The 18,320-nt window shown below is 40.3% G+C and overlaps 1 protein-coding gene across 1 annotated transcript in view; it reads left to right on the top strand.

Moving 5' to 3' along the window:
- The first annotated feature begins 1,893 nt into the window (after positions 1 to 1,893).
- Positions 1,894 to 18,320, top strand: part of LOC122552789 (transcriptional-regulating factor 1) — a 290,789-nt gene continuing 274,362 nt past the window's right edge. Inside the window, exon 1 of the mRNA XM_043695723.1 lies at positions 1,894 to 2,175. The gene's annotated coding sequence lies outside the window, so the exon portion shown is untranslated. The remainder of the gene's footprint in view (positions 2,176 to 18,320) is intronic.

The raw sequence follows: 18,320 nt of genomic DNA on the forward strand, positions 1-18,320 counted from the left end.
TGCCAAACATTTTACCCATATTGAGGCTTGAAAATTGTGGTGACCCTCTCAATGTGAACAGCAGAAATCAGATAGGCGTCAGTGAGAGTGGAAGCCTGTTAGGATAGGAGCACAGTTGGTATAACTTGGTTTCAGCTGTGTGGTGGCCATTGTTGCCTCACAGTAGGGGATCTCTAAACTTCAGGCCAGGACCCACGGCAGGTCCCAATCCCCACTTTAAGAAGCCTAATTTATGAAGGAAAATTTACATGGAGTTGTATTCCCTCAATAAAGAAAGTTCAGGGCAATTTGACTGAAGTAAAATTTGGAGAGAAACACTGCTACTGGGAATTCAAAGAGAACATTAAAATAGAACTAGGCCATTCAATTAAAAACAACTTGCTCATACAAAAGATGGTAGAACCTTTTCCTACATAAATCAGTCGTTACTGGCTCTATTAATAAATTTTTAGACTGAAATTAATCATTTTTTATTAAGCAAGGGCAGAATCTTACAATTTTTTGACAAAGTGCAAGTTGTGTCAAATTCTTTGGAGGGATTCTCACCGAAAGCACCAGCGGTATTTCTTGCCTTACCTTGCCAAATAGGCCTCATTCATTACCTACACTGCCCCAATGGTGTCCCTCAGGCCTTATTCATTTTTGCACATGCTGTTTCCAGAATAATTCACAACTTAGCAGATACCTATCTGCCAATCCCTTCCACCCACACTAAATTTAAAAAGCCTTTGTGCACCGAGGCAGCACAATCAATCTGAACAGCCCCTCACTGTTCCAGATACTTTCCTTGGACATGGTAAATGGAAAAAGTGGCACCCCACTTTGTTAGTGCAAACATTGCACTTCCTCTTCATCCAGGACCAGCAGTGGAGGCCACGACACCAGACCCTGTCAGCCTGGTCTGAGGTTACCAGCTGGGCCAAAGCAGTCTCAGTCATCTGGAGCAATGTCTAGCACTCTGGGAAAGAAGTCAATACCTTTCTCTATTTTGCCAGCACAATTGCCATCATCTTCTCCCGGATATCTCACACTTCGTTGAGCCTGGTCCAATCTGTGATTTGGGTGCACATCTGTGAGTGCACAGTCTCCTTGCTGCAGCATTACAATGATCAAGACACAGCACTGATGTGCAGAAGCATCCCATAAGTGGATCGGAACTATGCCATGATGGTTCTTAGCGCCTGGCATATGACAAATACCAATGTCTGTTGATGTGGGGTGTGTGTTTGTGCCCATGGACTGTGCTGTGCCTTGAGACATTGGTATCCAGTGTATGACATAGAGTTACTTCAAAGCAAGTGCTGATGAAGCTGGCAGATACCTGTTCCAAATTTCATGCTTACTTTGTATTTTTGGTAAGATAGGAAGCTCAATAATAATGAGGTGAGACATGCTTATAGTGAGGCATTTAACAAGCTGTAATCTCTCTTATGTTCACAACTCAATGATGCCCAGTGAGAAATTCACCTCAATGCTCGAGTAAAGTGTAAAAGATGGCCTGAGATGTTCCCGATGTTAAGACTGTCCTTTCTGGACTGCTTGTCCCTTCTCCTTTAAATCTCACCATAGCCCCATGTCGCTCAAACTCGGGATATGGAGCCAAAGTATATGGATGGAAGTAGAAAGCAGATCAGCCATCTTCTAGAATAGCTGAAGCTGAAAACAGTACCCGGCTTGAATGGCCTGCTTCTGTCGACGTTTAAAAAAAACAAATCAGAGCTTGCATTATCTGTGCAGAATTGAAAAGAAAAATGGGCAGATATTTTTGACTGCTCCATAATTAGTTTTTTTTTAAAAGAAAAAGTTATTTCCTTTTCTTAAACTAAGAGAATACAGATTGGTTTGGAAGTAATTAAGTGAACATGCGTTTGTGTTCACAAAGTTAATGCGATAGTGTGCGCCTTCGTGATGGGCCGTCATAATTTCTCTCCATGGACTGTAATTAACTGAGTTTCATCTTGGAACCTCTCCGTACGTCGCGGAGAGACGTGGTCGCGAGTCTCAAATATGTGCAAATGTTAGTGCAATGGTGAATCAATAGGTGATTTAAACATGACAGCTTTGGGGCTTTCTGGAGGGCAGTCTGCCTTTAATTTGTTCGAGCCATTGCAGGATTATGGGTGCAATTGCACACCGTATTCTGTCCAAGTGACGTCAGGATATGAAAACTGCAAGGTAAGAAGTGTTCAGCAGTTTGTTTAAAACTAAATGATTGCATTGTTTTCTTTTGTGCATGCGTAATTTTCTGAATGGGTCGCAGCGGTGACAAGACTCTCTTGCAGGATATTGCAGAGCAGCAGGCAAGCAGAGCCCAGCCAATAAGTGATTTATTACTCTTTCATCCGTGCGTGTATTGGAACAGAGCTGCAGGCCCACAGCGTGCATCCAAGTGCCAGGAGTTGTGTCACTGAAACAAGACCGGGGGGGTGAAATTAGAGCTGCCAGCAGAGTTTGTAATCAGTGGGAGGATTCCTTATCGTGCACTGAATTTTTAAGCTTTGCACGTCTGTTTTGTGCAAGACGGGCAGCGTCCGGGCTCTGTGCCCCACAGCACAAACAGTGCCGGGGAATTGTTCATTGAATTGTACAGCATCGCATCACTTAAATCGTATTGACATTTAAAAGGGCAATGTCAGAATATGGCTGGATTATTTTTTCCCCTTAAATTTGTTAATTCTCTGTGGACTGGCTTCGAAAATTGTAACCCTGATGGCAGTGCGCGGTGCGCTTGTGAGGGTAGGGAAATGTTTCGCCAAGGAAGGAAGAATATTCTGGTCAGATCAAAAATCTGTTGGTCTCAGGATTTCGCGATGTGCGAGTGATTGCTGGGGCCCCACAATCGTTAGGGGTGGGGTTAATACTTTAAACTCGTGCAAAGTATGTCGATTCACTTTTTTGTTCTTTGCATCTCAAGCTGTTTTTAGGGAGAGTGGAACGAGTGATGCTGCTAAACTTTAAACAGCTCAGTAATTTTGCTTGGTCAGCTTGGATGATTTGAGTTTTGGGTGCAACGTACTGATGGGTTTAGGCTGGATTGATTTGCATGATCATTGCTTAGTTATTTGACGTAGACTTTGAGTGCAGATCAGAAGGAATGTTGTGAAAATATTTTAAAAACATCAATATAATACATCAGCATTAACACGGAAATCCCAGCTGCAGTGTCACAACAGTTTTGCCAAGTTACTAATTTGCACAATCAAGGATTTCACTATGAAAAGTGATATCCTGTTAACAACGGAAATAAAACGACGAGGAGAAATGAGAAATTAAAACCTTTGCCCTCGTTGACCTTCTGCTACAAATCTGTTGACGCCTATATTTCACATCTGAAGTTGCTCAAACTTGCCAATATGAGACAGGACTTTAATTTAGGTAAAGGGGTAGAAGAACGCACCAAATTTCAAGTGAATGTTATTTGAACCATAGAGGGTATGAATTGAAGCTGCATTACTTAATGTATCATTGCTGTGAACCTTTATTTGGTTCAAGTGTTGTCATGAACGTTTCATGGTTATTAAGTCCTAAACAGGAACTGGTTGAAATTCAGTTGTCAGTGCAGGGACATGAAATTTTCAGATTCACCATGTTATTTTCATTTATAGGAACATACCCCGAAACTGCATGGCCTTCTGTTGGGTTATCCAAACTGAAAGTGTCTTCTCCAATTATCCAACAGAAATTAACAACCAAAGATCTGCAGAGCTCTGAGATGCAGAGAGATCTAGGTATATGTAACCAGGAAGAGTAATAGAATGTTATGATTTATTGCAAGAGGAATTGAATGCAAGAATAGGAAGGTTGCACTTCAGTTACTTAGGGCATTGGTGAGACTGCATCTGGAGTACTGTGTACAGTAGTGGTCACTGTACTTGCAGAAAGATATTAATGCATTGGAAGTAGTTCAGTGAAGTTCATGAAACCAATACCTGGAATAAACAGGTTGCCTTTTGAAGAAAGGCAAGACAGGCCAGGCCTGTATCCTCGAGAAAATGATAAATTAATTGAAACATGCAAGACCTTGAGGGGACTTGATTGGTTGGATGTCAAAAGGATGTTACATTTTGTGGGAGAATCCAGAACTAGCTTAAAATTAAGGGTTTAGGAGAAAGTGAAGACTGCAGATGCTGGAGATCAGAGTTGAGAGTGTCGTATTGGAAAAGCACAGCAGGTCAGGCAGCATCTGAGGAGCAGGAGAATCGACGTTTCAGGTATCTGCCAATCATCAGAAATGAGGCTTTTGGGCTTGGGGGCTGAGAGATAAATGGGAGGGGGTTGGGACTGGGGGGGGGAAGGTAGCTGAGAATGCAATAGGTAGATGAAGGTAGGGGAGAAGGTGATAGGACAGAGAGGAGGGTGGAGCAGATAGATGGGAAATCCTCCACCACTTCTGCCACCTACAAACAGATCTCATCACGAGGGATACATTTCCCTCCCCACCTCTATCAGCGTTTCGGAGAGACCAAACCCTCCTTGTCAGATCCATGCCCCCTCATCAGCCCTCATCCCACTCCCAGCATCTTCCCCTGCCACTGCAGGAAGTGCAAAATCTGCGCTCACACGTCTCCTAACACCTCCGTCCAAGGCTCCAAAGGATCCTTCCACATCCGACAGAAATGTACCTCCACAAATGTCATCTATTGTACCCAATTTGGTCTCCTCTACATTGGGGAGACAGGACGATAACTTGCGGATCATTTCAGAGAACATCTCTGGGACACCTGCACCAACCAACCCCACCGCCCTTTGGCTGAACACTTCAACTCCCCCTCCCACTCCGCCAAGGACATGCAGGTCCTGGGCCTCCTCCATTGCCAAACCCTTACCACCCAATGCCTGGAGGAAGAACACCTCGTTGTCCGCCTTGGGATCCTGCAACCACATGGGTTTAATGTGGATTTCATCAATTTCCTCATTTCCCCTCCCCTTACATTATCTCAGTCCTAAGCCTCCAACTTGGCACCACCCTTCTATCTGCTCCACCCTCTTCTCCGACCTATCACCTTCTCCCCCACCTTCATTTACCTATTGCATTCTCTGCCCTCATTCCTGTTGAAGGGTTTACGCCTGAAATGTTGATTCTCCTATTTCTTCGATGCTGGCTGACCTGCTGTGCTTTTCCAGCACCAAACCCTCAACTGAAAATAAGGGGTTGCCCATTTAAGACAGATGAGAAAACATTTTTTCTCAGAGGGTTGAGAGTCTTTGTAATCCCCTTCCTCAAACAGTAATGGATGCAGAATCCTTAAATATTTTTAAGACAGAGATAGACTCTTGATTACTAAGGGGTGAAAGATTATTGAGGATATGCAGGAACATAGAGTTAAGGTTTTAAAATCAGATCAGCCATGATCTTAATGAATGATAAAGCAGACATGGAAGACCAAGTAGCCCATTCCTGATCATATCCCATCCCAAAGTGCTAAAAGCTGAATTGGGGTTATTTTGTGCTGGTAAATTGACCAAACCTGTACTCTCCCTTCCGAGTGTAACTGCTCTTACTAAAAAGAAATCCACTTTAATATGCAAGGCACAGTGTGGCAGCAGGGAGATAATTGAAGCAGTAGAAAAATATCTGGCATCCTTCAAACAGCAGGATAGGAATGAAGAGGAACTGCCGAAACATGGTACTGATAGCTCCGTAGCTGAAGTTATAAATAGTAACTTGCTCTTTCGAGCTGTCTTGTTTTTACTTTGTTAGAATATACTTAAAAGGTGCACAGTTCGTAAATTCATTGAGTTCTTCATTTAAATTGGATTGATAAATTAGATGAGGGCCCAATGATGTGTATCGAAATTGCTACTTAGGTGCACTATTTGTCCATGTCCATGGGAACATGAAAGGCAATAGACCTAATATCAGAGACAGCAACAAAAAGTCATTATTTGAAATAAATTATTTGTCATGGCTTGTTAATGTGAAAGTGAAAATAAATTAGTATGACTTAACTTCCACTGGCACAAGACAAGAACATAAGAAAAAAGGAGCAGGACAACCTGTTGAGCCTACTCTGCTACTCAGTAAGATCATGCTTGATTTTGGATTTCAATCTGATATTTTTTTCCTGTAGCTTCTCAGAGCCTTTAATTGCCTAATAAACCAAAAATCATCTACCTCAGCCTTCAGATGTATTTAACGATGAACATCCACAACCCTTATGAACAGATTTGAAACAATTCGCCAATAAGTGAAGTAAATTCTCTTCTTCTCAATCCTATCTGATTTACCCATGTTTTTAGATTCCCTTGGCAAGTTGAAACAATTTACCTAACTGCAGAGCCCCTTCAGAATTTTGCATGTTTAATGAGATTGTTTCTTTATTTTCTGGAGTTTCAAAAGTTTTCAGCCAATTATCATAGAAAAAGCTGGCAACATTTCTCGTTGAAGAGAAAGAATTGTATGCCATATTGAAAAGCATTTTTATTTAAATCTTGAGCACAATCTTCTCGATTTTCACACTTTTGGTTTAGTGAGTCTTTTAAAGGGCTGCATCTTAACATGAAATTTTTTTAAATTTGTGTAGTGACACTTCACTTATTTTTGTTTGAGAGCTTAGCTTCTAAAGTGAGAAAATAGTTCAGTTCACTGGAGACTTGACTTTTCAAAAAATAGTACCCAAGTGTTTTAGCAACTAAAGGCATAATTTCGAAGAAACCTTCATCAGCTAAATGGGGGACAATTGTTCACAGACTTGAAGTTTACAACTGGAGAGGCCCAGAAGAAGCTACATTCAGATAGAAACTGGATCAAAGAGAGTAGAGCATGCACAACAGTTGTCTCTCAACAACCAGAGTGAGGGAAAATGTTGCTAAGATGAAAATTCCAGAAACAGGTGTCAGAAACAAAATACATTTGACAAAGCTGTTCTAGACATGAGATGAAGGAATTAATGTCTGGTAATAAATTAGTTGAATTAGCAGCTTGTTTAAGGGTCCCAGGAAAATAAATTAACTAAAGAAAATGACATTAAGTGAATCCATGCAAAAACCTTATTGAAAGGAAATAAATTTTAGCTGAATAAGGAGCTTTAGTGTGGAGATGGGATTGAATCTTTCTTGTATTTGTAATTGTTTTTCAAATAGTTGTATATTGTAAAATACTTTATGGTTTTCTTGTATGTGTAATTAACTTTGTTAAAAGTACATGAGCAGCCTCTTGTGAACATATTTAGTAACTGACCTTTGTTAACTGGAAAAATAAAACTTATGATCCATCAAGCCAGGTATCCTTCTAAGCTTAGACTTGCCTTGTACCACCATCAGCTGGGACCATAGCATTGAAATACTTTAATATTTTCTACTTCCAAGCAAATATTTTGTTTCTCAAACATTCTTTAATAAGGGTGAGCTATTCGATAACTTCAGTTTTTCAGAACGATCTCCACTTCTTTTGAGTGGAGATTTTTAGTATCCACGTGGTAGTCATCTTCAGCAAGAGGACATCTGACTGATCTGTCCTGAGGTCTTCTCAAGGTTATGTACAAGCAATTTATAACAATTAGGAAATTCCCAGTGGAGTGTTTGCACAATCAGAAAGCTATGGTTGAAACTCCCCATGTCGTGAAACAGGACTATGAACTCATTTCTTCCTCTCCAGACACACCATAACTTGTAAACTCTTTTAAGTCAAATTAACTCCAATTGTTCAGTGTTTTTCAGTTGACTGACTGCAATGCAAAATGACTCTGTTTAAATGTTATCCACCTCAACCACCAAGTCAGTTACTTCTATGAAATTTCTGTTTGCCTAATAAAGTGTGCAGATGAAGGTTGAAAGAGCCAATGCTTATGGACTTAAACATTTGAGCATAGGTACTATTGAAATCTAACCAGTGAAAAATGTGCAGTTACTGTGGCATAGAATTGCTCACACTCACAGTGCTTGTCCATAAAGGATTATACTTCCTGTGTGAGCAGCACTTTTCAGGATTTTGTGAAGCCAGGTGTGAAGAATATCAGCAATCTGTGACAGGCGTATCTTTTTAAGGTTCATTAGCCAACCAAACTGGATGGCCAATCATTAGCTGTACTTTACTGTGGACTTGTTGGTTGGATTACCAAGTCTACTGCAATGGATTAATGATTCTGAATTTCCATTGATGAGCATGTGATCTCAGAGTTATTTCAATAGTTATTTGTGTGGTGTAGACTGAGGATCATGAACTTCCTGATTTAGATTTTGACTTGCAGCAGACCTCAGACTGTTTTTTGTTCACATTGGTGGAAATGGTGTATTCCTGGATCAGGTCACACCTTCTGCCACTGAAAGCAAGAATCCTTAGACTGTGGAAAAAGTCCCAGGAGATAGGAAAACTGAAAATGTGACTTGGATGAGGAAAATAAATGAACAATACCAAGTTTGCAGATGACACAAAATAGGTAGGAATGTACTATAGTCAAATGGATGATCACACAAAAGAGTTGGCAGAGGGGTATAGGCAAGTTAAGTGTGCACGCAAAATCTTGGCAGATGAAATATATTGTGGGAAAATGTGAGGTTATGCACTTGGGCAGGAAGAATAGAGGAACTAAATATTATTTCAATGGAGAAATAATGCAGACAACTACAGAACAAAAGGATTTGAGAGTCCTTGTGTATGAATCACAAGCTAGCATCTAAGTTCAGTAGGTAGTAAGGAAAGTAGTGGAATGTTGTTCTTTATTTCAAAGGGAATGGAGTATAAAAGCACGGTGCAAAAACAGAAATTGTTGGAGAAATTCAGCAGATCGGGTAACATCTTTGGAGAGAAAGCTGAGTTAACATTTTGAGTCCAGTGATCCTGGAACAGCTGCTTTCTTTCCACAGCTGCTGCCAGACTTGTTAAATTTCTCCAGCAATTTCTGTCAATGTTTCAGACTTCCCGCATTTGCACTTCTTTTGTATGATAAAAGTAAGAAGCTTTTCCTAAAGCGATATATGGCACCAGTCAGGTCTTCCTGAAATACTGTGAACAGTTTTGGCCCCCTTATCTAGTCCAGTGAAGATTCACTAGCCTAATAACAAATATGGAGAAATTGTCTTCTGACTTGAGGTTGAATACAATGGGCTTGTATTCATTGGAATTTAGAAGAATGAGAGGTGACATTATTGACACATAGATGATTCTTAGAGGACTTGACAGGGCGGATGCTGAAAATATTGTTTTCCTCTGCAAGAGAGTCTCCGTCCAGAGGATTTACTTATAAAGGTAACACATTTTAGACAGATGAAGAGAATTTTTTTCTGAAAGTATACAAACCTGTGAAATTGTTTACCACAGAGGGCTGTTGAGTGTATTCAGTGTATTCAAAGTTGAGATATAGGTTAAAACAATCAGCAATGGAATCAATAATTTATAAGAAAAAGGCAGGAAATCAGAGTTGAGAATTTTCAGATCAGCCATGATTGGTGGAGCAGACTTGAAGGGCTGAATGTCCTACTTCAGCTCCGATATGGTCTAGTATCAAATGAACACTGCTGAGAAGGGAATGTGTGTACAGTTGCATGAAAGGATAATTTGAGCACAAAAGATAGCATCAAGCCATGCTGATAGGCACAACCAAACCACAATATAAAATTTTACTCTTGAACCATTTGAAAAGTTTTTGAAATTTGTATATTGAGTGGTAATACTCTGAAATACAATCATTGTTCCCAGGTAAAACCCTCCAGACTGTAAATGGTTCAAAGAAATACAGATGGAGACCACATGTACTACTTTCACTACATCTGCCACTTACTTGCCTGAAAACCATTGATACCCACCATCAGTGTGGAGCTTGATTTTGTACTGCATGCCCAGCCAGAGCTGTCAGTGTTCATTCACGTCAGGATTTGAGTTTTAAAAACTTTGCTCTCAGGATATGCATGATCTCAGAAAGGCAGTATTTGTTGATCTGGGTGCATTTACCATCAAACACATAGCTTCAAACTGGGCTTGGATATAGGCCAGATCAGAGATTGGAGAAAGGTTCCATTCCTTGTAGGACATGTATTAATCAGCTTGGTCTTTATAAATAGCTGGAACTTTCTCTGTTCTTCTCTTGTATGTTGTCTGTTGCCAGATTTATGTAATTCAATTTCAGGAGGAATCAATGCAATTAGAAAGTCAAGGAAATAGTGTCATCAAGAAGGACAGACACAGGACTTAAATACATTTTCTTTAGGAACAGTGGAAATGGGAATGGTGGGGACAGGGGTGTGGGGGATAGTGTGGGAACAAGAAGACAGTCATTTTAAGATAGGGACAGCTTTGTATGAACTGTAGGTTTCAAAACTAAATGTTGGGACAGAAGATGTTCACAGTGATGTTAGGTAAGCTGATTGGGTAGAATAGATTGATTTCAATTATAGGGTCATTGAGATGTACAGCACGAAAACAGACTCTTTGGTTCAACTTGTCCATGCCAACCATCAAATTAATCTAGTCCCATTTGCCAGCACATGGCCCCTGTCCCTCTACACCCTTCCTTTTCATGTACCCATCCAGATGCCTTTTAAACGTTATCATTGTACCAGCCTCCACCACTTCTCCTGGCAGCTCATTCCATACACACACCACCCTTTGTGTGAAAAGTTGCCTCTTAGGTCTCGTTTAAATCTTTTCCTTCTCACCGTAAACTTTTGCTTCTAGTTCTGGACTCCCCCACCCTAGGAAAAAGACTTTGTCTATTTATCCTATCCATTCCTTTCATGATTTTATAAACCTTTATAAGGTCACGCCTCAGCCTTCGACGCTCCAGGTAAAACAGCCACAGCCAATTCATGCTCTCCCTATAGCTCAAATCCTCCAATCCTGGGAACATCCCTGTACATCTTTTCTGAAGCCTTTCAAGTTTCACAACATCCTTCTGATAGGAAGGAGAACAGAATTGCACGCAATGTTCCAAACATGGCCTAACCAATGTCCTGTACAGCTGCAGCATGACCTCTCAACTCCTATACTCAATGCTCTGACCAATAAAGGAAAACATACCAAACACCACCTTCACTATCCTATCTACCTGCGACTCTACTTTCACGAACTGTGAACCTACACTCCAAGGTCTCTTTGTTCGACAACACTCCCCTAGACCTTACCATTAAGTGTGTAAGTCCTGCTCTGATTTGCTGTTCCAAAATGCAGCAATTCACATTTATCTAAATTAAACTCCATCTGCCACTCCTCTGCCCAATGTCCCATTGTCAAGATCCCATTGTACTGTGAGGTCCATCACAACTCCAATTTTGGTGTCTTCTGCAAACTTACTAACTATACCTCCTATGCTCACATTCAAATCATTGATGTAAATGACTTGTATTGTCAAAATTTAAAAAGAACAAATTTCAGCTGTGTTCAGTTATTACTGTGGACTAACTTAAATGCTAATATGTTTGCTGAAAGTTGTTAGCATCTGCAGTATTTCATGAAGTGTGTTTGATACTTTGAACTAACTTTTTAGTCAGACATCTCAGTTTCATTTGAAGCCACAAAAAACTGCTTGCACAACTCTGCAAATATCCATTTCTGGATTCATTGTTTCATTGTACCAGAGGTAATGACTGGATTATCATAAAATTACTTCATATTATTCTTCATGTTTTTAATCGCTATATGGAGGAATAAAAGGGAGCAAGCAAAAATGTCACTTTATAGATTATTTTAATACTGCAGACAGAGATAATACAATTTTGTTATGACCATTACAATTACTTTCGATTGCATTCCAGATTGATGAGCACGTGTATCTGGATAATGTGTTGTTCGAGCAATCAGTTCTGGGATCGGTATCTTAGAATAACAATAAAAGAACTGGGAACAAAGAACTGCAACTTCATTGCTGAAAAGGTACCATGGTGCTAACTGTTGGTTACCTCAGATCTATTGCTCCTGCTGAGTTTCCAATTGCAAGTCACAGCCATGTGAGAAGCAGTTTTATCAGATCACAAGATAAATCTTATTTTGCTGGGAAATCGCTTTACAACCATCTTCTCTTAAAACTAGTTAATCAAAGTACATTTTATGCACATTCATGACCAACTGCATCTCACCCAAGTGGTTGTTTTTAATAAATTAATCTACATCATGATTGATTGCGTGATGCGTTTACCACAGTCAAGCCTCCAGGAAGTACAGTGAGATTGGTGTAAGACCTGTAACTCTGTCATTGTTTTGTCTCCTTAGCTCAAGGATATTGAAGATAATTGTGTTGCCACACCACATGTTTGAGCTCACTTGACTCAGGAAATATATATAGAGCCTTCCGAGCTAGCATAGTGTGATATACCATCAGGCACTGCAATTACCTGCTGAATTGTGAATGCGTAAATTTTTGTGGATAATTGTGTCGGTTGATGGTAACTATTTATTTATAAGGGAAAACTTTTCCATGCAAATAACTTATTTTCAAAACACAACCAATTTGGGATTAAATGAATATGAAAATTTCTAACATGCAGAAGACCATGGGTCCGCCTTGTTCACATGACATAACTGTATTGGAGTTGTTGACTAATTTGGGGAATTTAACAAACAACAGCAAGGAAATCAAAGTGGAAACTCACCTCTTCTTCAATGCATCCTTTGCTGACAATGTCACATTTCAAATCACGAATTGAATGGATCCCAAAGTACTATTTTTGGAGGAAATGGTACCTGATTTGCCTTTGAATTGATTAATTTTATCAACTTCTCCATAAATTGACCACTTAGTTGCTGAAATAATGTTCCTGCATAATTTTACTCATTGAATTTTACTTGAAACACAAATTCTCGTTTTAGCCTGACACTATCCTGAAAAAAATGTAAATTAATCTTGTGCTCCTTTATTTCAAGACTTTAAAATTCTAAAAGTTGCCCATCATATCACATCTATCATTTCCAATAACAATTAACATAATCATTTCGCAAAGTCTTAGCCTTCTCTCTGTATGACCATTTAGTTGTTCTCATCTTTGTTGAGTCAGTAACTGTAATCATCTTTCTGTACCGAAGTGGACAGAACTGCAGACAGTGTTCCAAGTATAATGGTGCCATTGATTTTAAAAAGTGGTTTACCTCACTCTTTGGGTTCAGGGTCTTGTTAATACATCTCATATCTGTAATGTAAGGAAAAGGGACAGGAGAGGAGATGAGTTAGGGAGAGGGAGGTGAAGAATCTGCGGGATGACAAAAAGCTTGGTTGAAGGTATTAGTTTGAAGGATGTTCTCCAAGGTAGAGAGAGATCTACCGAAGCAGAGATTTAGAAAGAGAATTCCTGAAGGTGACAGCGTGAGATCTGAAACCTCTGCCGCAAATGCTGGAGTAGAGGAGCACGAAGTTGAATCCTGGAAAGTGAGTGAATTCTAATAAGGCGAAGAGTAGAGTGTAGAAATAGGAAAATGTAGAGAAAAAAGAACTTTAAATTACCGAACCAGGGAGAGGAGTCCTGTTCTTCCCAAGACTTTGGATTCTGCATGGCCATAGTTCACAGACAAAATCTCTCATGCAACAATACAGAAAACTGATGGTTGAATGCATTGCCCCATTCAGACTTCGAGACTTGCTAAATGAAGCACCTTTTATCTATGCTGAGTGAATGCCACTTGAGGCGGTCTTCTAGCAGTACTATATATTGATCAAGACTGATATTAACAGACTGATAAAGATGTTGAGTATCGTACCGTTTTCTAAATGGATCTCAGGTCCACAGCTATCTTCTGTAATCAAAGATGGCTGTTCTCTATATTCTGAGCCAAGATTGTCAACAAACTATTCAAAAGTCATTTTTGACTTCATAGCTGCTCCTGATCCAGATCCTGTCCAATTGCTGACGTGAATTTAGTTTCCAGCAGAAAGTCCTATTTCATTTCAAGTATTAACTCTGATTCTCCATTTGCAGATGCTGCCAGCCCTGCTGAGTATTTCTGTTTTTATTATCACTGTGGCATGAACTGAGTTTTTTTTTCAGTTTATTCTTCAATGAACTGTCGTGAAATCATATGTTTAATACTGATGTAGAAGAGCCCTCCAGTCTTCCCATTGTATTATTTCATTGCAACCACTATAACTAAAAATGAATTCCAAGTCTTGATCATTTCCTGTATGGAGAACAATTATTGTTTTGTCCCACTCCTACAATTTTAGACTACAGTATTTATCTTTATTTCATTGTATGTTTAGAACACCACTCATATGCCTCCTTTTCAGGATGAAAAGTCTGAGTCTTTCTGGCCTTTTAAATGGCTGAGATTCCTGTCATGAGTGAATAGGCTTATGGGAATGTAAATGTCAAGCTTGTCAGTGATTGGACTTGGACCGGAGTCAGATTATAGATTCAAGCCTCAGTGCAATACTAAGGGAATGTTGTGTTGCTGGACATGAATTATTTTGGATGAGGTGTTAACACAACACCTTGTCTGCTTACTCAATAGGCATAAAATATGACCTTGCATAATTTCAGAAAAGAACATCGGAATTTTACTGGTGTCCTGTCCAATATTTATCCCTCTAACAACACCATCAAAAAGACTATCAGGTAATTATCCACTGACTGCATAAACTGGCTACACATCCTGCGTTCAAACAATGTTTGCAGTTGTTCAAAAGAAAGATTGGCTTCCCTGGGAGGTCCTGAGGTTAGAAAACAGGAAATGCAAATTATTTAATTTATTTATTTAGGAATACTCATACAGCACATACACACTAACGCAATAGGCCTACTTAAGGCCTTGAATGGCTAATTATTTGCACACTTAAAGCCCTTGAGCACCTGCAATCCCGATAGAATATGTTGGAGAGAAAGAATCTTTTATGGGGCTAAAAAGTGAGTTCGAGTTCCAGTTGCTCCAGAAGTGTGTCATAACACTATCTGAATAGGTTGATTAAAAATACCTATGTTGGCAGGAGGGCAAGAGTGGGAAGGCCTGTTTGTTTTAAAAGAACTTAAGAGGGTTTGCCTACTGATTCGATATGGGTGGAAGTCAGAAACAGGAAAAGAGAATCACTTTATTGGGAGTTTTCTATAGACCACCAATAGCAACAGAGGAGCAGATTGGGAGGCAGGTTTTGGAAATGTGCAGAAGTAACAGGATTGTTGTCATGAGTGACTTCATCTTTGCAAATATTGATTGGAACCTTCTTAGTGCAAATAGTTTGGATGAAGCAGATTGTCAGGTGTGTCCAGGAAGGAGACTTGACTCAATATGTAGATGGCCAACTAGAGGGGAGGCCATATTGGATTTGGTGCTTGACAACGAACTGGGTCAGGTGTCAGATCTCTTGATTGGAGAGCATTTCAGTGATTGTGATCACAGCTCCCAGACCTTTACTATAGTCATGGAGAGGGATAGGAGCAGACGGTATTGGAAAATATTTAACTGGGGGAGGGGGAATTACAATACTATTAGGCAGGAACTGTGGAGCATAAATTGGGAACAGATAGTCTCAGGGAAATACACAACAGAAATTTGGAGGTTGTTTCGGGAGCACTAGCTGCGACTGTTGAATAGGTTTGTCCCATTGAGGCAAGGAAGGGATGGTAGGGTGAAGGAACCTTGGATGACAAGAGATGTGGAATATCTAGTCAAGAGGAAGAAGGAAGCTTACGTAAGGTTGAGGAAGCAAGGATCAGATAGGCTTTGGAGGGTTACAAGGTAGTCAGGAAGGAACTGAAGAATGGACTTAGGAGAGCTAGAAGAGGGCATGAAAAAGCCTTGGGTTGAATTAAGCAAAACCCAAGGTGTTCTACAATTATGTGAGGAACAAGAGGATGGCCAAAGTGACAGTAGCCCGATCAGGGATAGTGAAGGGAACTTGTGCCTGGAGGTAGGGAAGGTCCTTAATGAATACTTTGCTTCATTATTCACGAGTGAGAGCGACCTTGTCATTTGTGAGAAGAGCGGAGGATGTGTCATAGAGTCATACAGCATGGAAACAGACCCTTCTGTCCAACCCATCCATGCCAACCAGATATCCCAACCCAATCGAGTCCCACCTGCCAGCACCCGGCCCATATCCCTCCAAACCCTTCCTATTCATATACCCATCCAAATGCCTCTTATTGAAAAAGATAAGGATAAGTCCCCAGGCCAGATGGGATATATACTACGGGAAACATTGGAAGACATTGCTGCACCTTTGGCAATGATCTTTGCATCCTCACTGTTCACTGGAGTAGTACCAGATGATTGGAGGGTGGCAAATTTTATTCCCTTATTCAAGAAAGGAAAAAGAGATAACCCTGGGAATTACAGACCAGTCAGTCTTACATCAGTGTTGGACAAATTATTGGAGAGGATTCTTCGAGACAGGATTTATAATTACTTGGAAAAGCGTAGTTTGATTAGAGATAGTCATCAGCATGGCTTTGTGAGAGGCAAGTCATGCCTCACAAGCCTTATTGAATTCTTTGAGGATGTAACAAAACACATTGAAGGTGGAGTTGTGGATGTGGTGTACATAGATTTTAGCAAGGCATTTGATAAGGTTCCCCACGGTAGGCTCATTCAGAAGGTAATTAGGAATGGGATACAGGGAAATTTGGCTGTATAGATACAGAATTGGCTGGCCCACAGAAGACAGAGGGTGGTAATAGATAGAAAATATCTAGCCTGAAGCTCTGTGACCAGTGGTGTATCGCTGGGAGATGTTCTAGGACCGCTGCTCTTTATGATTTTTATAAATGGCTTGGATGAGGAAGTAAAAGGGTAGGTTAGTAAGTTTGCCAATGACACGAAGGTTGTTAGATAGTGTGGAGGGCACTTGTAGATTGCAGCAGGATATTGACAGGATGCAGATCTAGACTGAGACGTGGCAGATTGAGTTCAACCTGGAAATATGAATGCACATTACAGGATTAAAGGCAGGATTCTTGGCATTGTGGAGGAACAGCGGGATCTTAGGGTCCATGTCCATAGATTCCTTGAAGTTGCCATCCAAGATGATTGGATTATTGAGAAAGTGAATGGTGTGTTGACTTTCATTAGCGGGGGATTTGGCTTAAGAGCCGCAAGGTTATGCTGGAGCTCTCTAAAGCCCTGGTTAGACCATACTTGGAATATTGTGTTCATTTCTGGTCACCAAATTATAGGAACGATGTGGAAGCTTTAGAGAGAGTGCAGAGGAGATCTACCAGGATGCTGCCTGGACTGGAGGGCATGTCTTATGAGGAATAGTTGAGAGAGCTAGGGCTTTTCTCATTGGAGTGAAGGAGGATGTAAGGTGACTTGATAGAACTGTACAAGATGATGAGAGAATTAGATAGAGTTGATTGCCAGACACCTTTTTCCCATGGCAGAAATGGCTATCACAATGGGGCATAATTTTAAGGTGATTGGAGGAAGATTTAGAGGAGATGTCTGAGGTAGGTTTTTACACAGTGGTGGGTGTGTTGAGTGCACTGCCAGCAGTGGTAGTAGAGTCAGATACATTAGGGACATTTAAGTGACTCTTGATTGATATTTAAGTGACTCTTGACTCACATTGATAAAAGTACAATGAAGTTTAGTTTGATCTTAGAATAGGATAAAAGATCAGCACAACATTGAAGATTGGGAAGGCTACAAAAACAAACAGAGGATAACAAATAGAGAAATAAGGAAGGAGAGGATCAAATATGAAGGTAGGCTAGCCAGTAATATTAAAAATGATAGTAAAAGTTTCTTTCAATACATAAAAAACAAACGACAGGCAAGATGATAGTAAAAGTTTCTTTCAATACATAAGAAACAAACGACAGGCAAGAGTAGACATTGGGCCACTTCAAACTGATGCTGGACTCCTAGTGATGGGAGATAAGGAAATAGCAGGAGAACTTAATAAGTACTTTGCATTAGTCTTCACAGTGGAAGACATGAGTAATATCCCAACAATTAAAGGGAGTCAGGGGGCTGAGTTGAATTTGGTTGTCATTACAAAAGAGAAAGTGCTAGAAAAGCTAAAAGGTCTTAAAATTGATAAATCTCATGGCCCTGATGGATTACATCCTCGAGTTTTGAGGGAGGTGGCTGAGGAAATAGCAGAGGCGTTGGTTGAGATCTTTCAAAAGTCACTCGAGTCAGGGAAAGTCCCGGATGATTGGAAGATCGCTGTTGTAACCCCCTTGTACAAAAAAGGATCAAGACAAAAGATGGAAAATTATAGGCCAATTAGCCTAACCTCAGTTGTTGGTAAAATTCTAGAATCCATCATTAAGGATGAGGTTTCTAAATTCTTGCAAGAGCAGGGTCGGATTAGAACAAGTCAACATGGATTTAATAAGGGGAGGTCGTGCCTGACAAACCTGTTCTTTGAAGAGTTAACAAGTAGGTTAGACCGGGGAAACCCAGTGGATGTGGTCTACCTAGACTTCCAAAAGGCCTTTGATAAGGTGCCACACAGGAG

Source organism: Chiloscyllium plagiosum, chromosome 9 (genome assembly GCF_004010195.1).
Source record: "Chiloscyllium plagiosum isolate BGI_BamShark_2017 chromosome 9, ASM401019v2, whole genome shotgun sequence".
In the NCBI taxonomy this organism is placed as follows: domain Eukaryota; kingdom Metazoa; phylum Chordata; class Chondrichthyes; order Orectolobiformes; family Hemiscylliidae; genus Chiloscyllium; species Chiloscyllium plagiosum.